Source organism: Eschrichtius robustus, chromosome 5 (genome assembly GCF_028021215.1).
Source record: "Eschrichtius robustus isolate mEscRob2 chromosome 5, mEscRob2.pri, whole genome shotgun sequence".
Taxonomy (NCBI): Eukaryota; Metazoa; Chordata; class Mammalia; order Artiodactyla; family Eschrichtiidae; genus Eschrichtius; species Eschrichtius robustus.
Window position 1 is genome coordinate 39,778,276 of NC_090828.1, and position 6,000 is coordinate 39,784,275.

Sequence of the window (6,000 nt, forward strand, 5' to 3'; positions counted from 1 at the left end):
GCCACTTCTCTTCCTCCCCTATTCCTCCCAAATCAAATCCTACATTAAGGATGGCAAATGTATCAATTTTGGTTACTTGGAAGTGGCTGCCTAAAACAATGCTCTAAGGAGAAGTGCCATGATGGATTGGTCATGTCTACCAAGAAGAGTTGGTGGTAATGGAATGGAAATGATGGCCACCTTGCTACACAAATTGAATGTTTAAATTTCCCTAACCCTTCATGTGCTTTGGTACCCTATGACTTTTTATTTCCCTAGAACTGGTCTCTCTTTTCTTTTTTTTTTTTAATTTAATTTTATTTATTTTCTTATACAGCAGGTTCTTATTAGTTATCCATTTTATACATATTAGTGTATATATGTAAATCCCAGTCTCCCAATTCATCAGAACTGGTCTCTTACGACTTGAGTCTTGCTTCCCTTTCTCAGTCCTCTCACAGTTATCTTTTTTAAAAAATTACTTCATACATGGTATTTTGACAGTGGATGGGCATACAAAAACATTCAAATCCATGCTTTACATCGTATACCAAATGTATAAGAAAGATCAAAGACTTAAATGTAAAAAGGCAGAGCTATAAATGTTCTAGAATGTAACATGGGAGAATTCATGTATAGTTTTGGAGTGGGGAAGGCCATTCTAACTATGACTTAAAATACTGAAATCAAAATAGGAGAGATTGATAAGTTTAACTCTGTCAAAACCAAAATCAACTACAAGGTAAAAATAAACAAGCAAACAAACAACTAACAAACAAAAAACTGCACAACACTGTAAGTAAATGCCAAAGACTGGGAGACATTAGCAACTCACATCAAAAAAGTGTATTATCTTTACAACATAAAGAGCTTTTAAAAATCAACAAGAAAATTACCGAACAACTGAATATTAAAATGGACAAGGAATAAGAAAACAGGAAGTTTACAGAAAAAAAATGTAAATGGCTCCTAAAAATATCATAAGATGTTCAACTTCACTCATAAGAGAAATTCAAATTAAAACTATTAAGATATCATTATTTTTACCCATTAGATCTGAAAAACATTGAAAAGTTTGATAACATACTAATGGGAGGCAGTAGGGAAAAGGGGTCTCATATATTTCTGGTGAGAATGTACAATGATACAATACTTATGGAAGGCAATCTAACAATATCTCTCAAAATCACACATGCATATGCTCATGAATCAACAATTTCCCTTTTGGTAAATGATCTTACAGATCTACTTTCATATGTGAAAAACGTCTAAATTACAAGATTATTCATTGTGGCATTGTTTGCAGTAGCAAAATATTGCAAGCAATCCAACTATTGGGGATATACTAGTTAATACATGCACACAATAAAATAATGTTCAGCTTTAAGACAGTGTTTTCTTATGAAAAATAAGGAAGCTCTCTCTGTACTGAAATGAGAAGAAATACAGACAAATTGTTAAGGAGGAAAAAGCACGGTTCAGAGGTGAAAAGATAGTGCTTACTGTGCATTTGCTTGAACATGCTTAAAGAGACTCTGAAAGGATTCACTAGACACTAATAATAGTTCGCACCTCTCTGGAGACCTGGGTGGACAGAGGATGGGGTAGGAAGATTTTTTTATTGAAAAAATTTTTAATTTATTTTAAAACTCATGCAAATGCTACAGTTTTCTCTCTCTGAAATGTTATTTATCCTCCTTCCCCACCTCCACCTAGACATGCTTCAGGCCTTAATCATTTCCTCCAAAAGACTTTCTTTCCAATCTGGAAAAGTTCAGATTCCCTCAAGTCTCAGTTGAACCCTTATGCTAGTTTTTGTAAATTATTTGTGGCTATCTGTCTCCCTCATATGACTGTGAAGTTCCTAGAGGCAGAGAGGAAGTTGTCTGCTTTTGCATGTCTCACCATAGCTCGGGCTGCTTGGCACGTCAGCTCATGAATGTTTGTTGAGTGAAGACGTGAGCGTTCAGGGCACTGTGCGGGGGCCCCGCTTGGGAAACCACAGGGGAAGATAAAAGCGGTGAGACAACGTCTGCCTTTAGGTAGTTTATCAACTAGGGAGGTTAAGATAAATACACGTATAATTGTAAGGCAGAATCCGGTCATTGCCTTAGGATAACAAATAAAGTTGTATGGGACTTAGAGCAAGGTGACTGCCAGAAGAATTTTTTTAATGTATTATATATCTGAAAAATGCAGTAATATGTGAAAAGGGGTTTTGAAAGACTGATGTGATTTCTTCAAGAAAGGATGGGGTATTTTTAATGCAGAAACTCAAATGCCTACAGGAGCCAGGCAGGTGATGCGTGTAAGTGATGGATTGCCGAGTAGAAACTGATTAAAAACAAGATCTAGAAGTTCTTCAGCTTGGCTGTATACTAGCACCACCTGGGAGATTAAAAAAAATCCCCATGCTCAGGCCATAACTCAGGCCGATTCAATTAGAAACACGGGTGAGGAAGGGGATAGGAGGATAAAATGGAGGAGGAACCTAGGCAGCTACAGTTTTTAAAAACGGCCCAGGTAACAACAGTGTGGACCAGCTGCATTCTCATCACCTATGACTCATTAAAAATGTAGAACCCCAGGCCCCAACCCAGATTTACAGCATCAGAATCTGCACTGTGAGAATATCTCCAGTGAATCCTGTATACACTGTCAAGTTTGAGAAGTTCTGCTCTAGAGAATTTTGTCCTTTTCCAAGGGAGTGACCATTCATTAAGTAGTATCGGCATTTCCCAGAGGAAATGCATACCCACTAGTTGTAAATGTTCTAATTTTTCCAATTATACTGCTGGCAAGAATGCAAGTAATTGAAATTAGGTAGAACCCATCAAAAGGTGACGGGGTCCTCCCAATTTGCTAGAGAGGGAATGGTGAATTAGTGGAGTTTGTCTAAGGCTTAGATTGTTTTAAGGCAGAAGTTTTTTAATGCAGATTTTGGCTATTTACTTAAATTTTCTTGAGCAGCTAAACCATCCCAGTCAACAATATCGTGTGTGCAACAAAGTTCAATATGCAACTCTGCTCTCATTTAGGTGGGATATGCAATTCTGCTCGCACCACCAGGTCAGCAACCCTCCCTCACGACTCCCTTAAGCAAAATTTAAAGGGTATGTTGAAAATAAAGCTAGGAAGGTTTGGAGGGCTTGGAATGCTAGAGTAAAACTTATTTACTTAATTTGGACAATGTCAAGTCACAGTATTTTCGAAGCCAGGGTTATAACTGCAATACAAACAAAAAAGAAAACTCACTCCCTCATGACCTGGTTAGAAATATAACTGGCACGGAAGAAAGAGTTGAACACTTTTGTCCAACGAATGCTTATAGAGCTCCTACTATGAATCAGGTGCTATTCCAAGTCCTTTAACTTCATTCCTTCAGTGGTAGTCTTAGTTAGCCAGCCTCCTGGAAAACTGATGTCACTGCTCCTAAAATGAATGATCTCAGAAGATAAAAGTGTGGATGAGTCAGAGCAGCCCATGGCTCCAACTAGACATTGTCAGCAGCTCAGGAGCCTGTCTTTGAATAGCAAGAACCACTGAGACTGGGGGGGCCAAACACAGGAAAGGGAAGGAATTCAGAACAGGTAAAGATACACCTCAGAAAGCCTCTACTTTGCTACAGAGTCTGATAACAGTTACAAAATTTTAAATGGCAATACTAGGACATGGCTTTCAAAGAATAATATCAGCAACTCTTACTTACGTTATTCTTTTTTTTAAAGTTGTTGCACTGAGTCATGTTTTTCTCTACCTCTGCTGAAATATTATATAAAAATCACTCTATGGATAAATGTACAGATTAATTGCAAATGAAAAATCAGTCTAAAGTCTTAAACTATTGAACCTCCCCTACACTAAAACATGCATATTTCTGAAACACACTAGGTATTTTTATAAACAATCCATAAGAGCAAAAATAAAAAACTTCACAAAATGAGTTTCTGTAAGAAGTTTTTTGATAGTTTTTTTTAAGAAGAAATTTCTAAGCACTTTCAAGTTTAAATGCTCATAGACTATAATCACTGAGAAAAGCTGTACTATTTATTATTTTAGAGCATGCATTTATTTTGTATTATTTTGATATAAAACTCACATTTGTCTGTAAGATGTGCAGGAGCATAGTAACGAAAGAAAAGAGAAACAATGTATCAGACAAGGCACGCAGACAAGATGAAAAGGGGAAAAATTCTCCTTTTGAGCTAAAAAGAAAGAAAAAAAATACTATAATCAAGGCGGAAGAAAGGCATCTCTGAAGAAGAAATAAATATTTTCCCAGCAGTGAGCCGGGGGGCTGTCGGGGTGAGGTGGGGGAATAGAAGCGTATCGGGTGAGAAAGCATACTTCTCAAGGCCCCTGTGAACAGAACTTCGATTTATAGAACAAATCAATCCACTTACAGGACGATGCTTAACTTCACCTGTTGGGAGGTAAGTTCAGTTTCTTTCTCCTTGTTTGAATGAATGGGGAAGGCTTTCGGTTCGCCCTCGGACTCCCACCACAGGAATGTGTGCTATCTGCAGGGTTGTTTTGAAACGCATCGCACTTAAAGGAGCTGTATCAACAGGTTTCTCCTCCATAACACTGAGCCAATTGTAAATGTTGAATGCGAACATTTAACAAGCTAAACGCTATCACAGGAATTTAAAACCAGCTCTCGCTAGATTTTTTTTCTAATAGAATCACAATTTATATTTTTATCACTTGAGCCTTTCTGAGCCCAGAACTACAGAGCTAACAAAGGGCTAGTTGGCCTTGGAATGTTGGTTAGGACAGAGAACTCTTTCCCAGATGGAGCTGCTAATGTGGTTTTTAAAGAAGACACAGCAGACTCAAAAATGTCCTTCCAAGCAGTGTAACAAATAACGAGCCTTTTATATACATATCTAATGCAGTTCTGTGGCCACCGCCTTTAACACAAATACTTAACCTTTTCTCTCTCAACTTTGATCTATATACTTTCCATTCTGTTTTTAAATAAAACTGTTTCCAGCATGAGTGGTGAGGCAAAACACTCAAAGAAGCTCCACTCATCCAGCCCTAAATGCTGGGGGTAAAATGTCATAGGCAAATTCTAATCACATTAAAAATTTTTACCTATGATTGTTAAAACCCTGAGGTTGACAAATTTTGTTTGTTTGTTTTTAGATTAACACTTCTTGGTTAAAGAATTGATGTCCAGAATTTGGCATGCCATGTTTGCACAGCCATTTGTCACTATTTTCATATCATTTGCAATTTATTCTACCGTACCAAGTGGCTTCTCTTAGGAGGTTCTATGGCTTGATATAATTTGATTTCTCAGGCAATCTCTGAATGAATTAAGTTCATTTGGCATGAACTTAATTGAAAATGACTATAATCTGACTTCACTGAGTGATGATGTTACAAAGAATATCTATATTTCCCCATAACTAAACAAGAACACAATTAACAATAAGCCAACATTCCCAAAATGAACACACAATTTAAAACTATCCTTAATCTTAATGATAGAAAGGCAAATCTCTGTAATAAGAAAAAACTGTTGAAAATTAATTTGCTACTTACCATGCACTGATTATTTTAATTGACCAGTTTCTAAGATGATCTATATATAAAAGTTGAAAAGGGATGGTGTTTAGGTAATTGTCTAGATAACTTATTAATGTAGTAGATTCTAGGGCTCAAAGGAAAAGTTGAATGTCTGATGACTTTTCACATTTGAGGGAGCAAATTAAGTAACAACAAAAGCAGAAAAATCTAGAGGAAGTGGAATAAGGAATCAAAAGATAAAGAGTCAGCAATGGAGCTTCATAAAGCAGTGAATAGTTAAAACCGCATTTCACTGTTTTCCTCAGTCTCTCTGGGATTTGTTCAACTGTTTGGACTCTTCATGAAGTTAATAAAACAAAAACCTTTTAGGAAAACTACTCAAAAGTCAACCAACCTTCCTAGTGAACTTGGCTCTGGAACTTGCACTTGACACTATGACTTTATCACATCTTAAAGGGATATGTCAAAGCTCTTTAAGTAATT

At 36.7% G+C, this 6,000-nt stretch overlaps 1 protein-coding gene across 1 annotated transcript in view; it reads right to left on the minus strand.

The window, feature by feature from the left end:
* The window catches only part of SLC39A10 (solute carrier family 39 member 10), a 99,037-nt gene extending 94,569 nt beyond the window's left edge, over positions 1 to 4,468 (minus strand). Inside the window, exon 1 of the mRNA XM_068544752.1 lies at positions 4,383 to 4,468. The gene's annotated coding sequence lies outside the window, so the exon portion shown is untranslated. The remainder of the gene's footprint in view (positions 1 to 4,382) is intronic.
* Between the last annotated feature and the right edge of the window lie 1,532 nt (positions 4,469 to 6,000).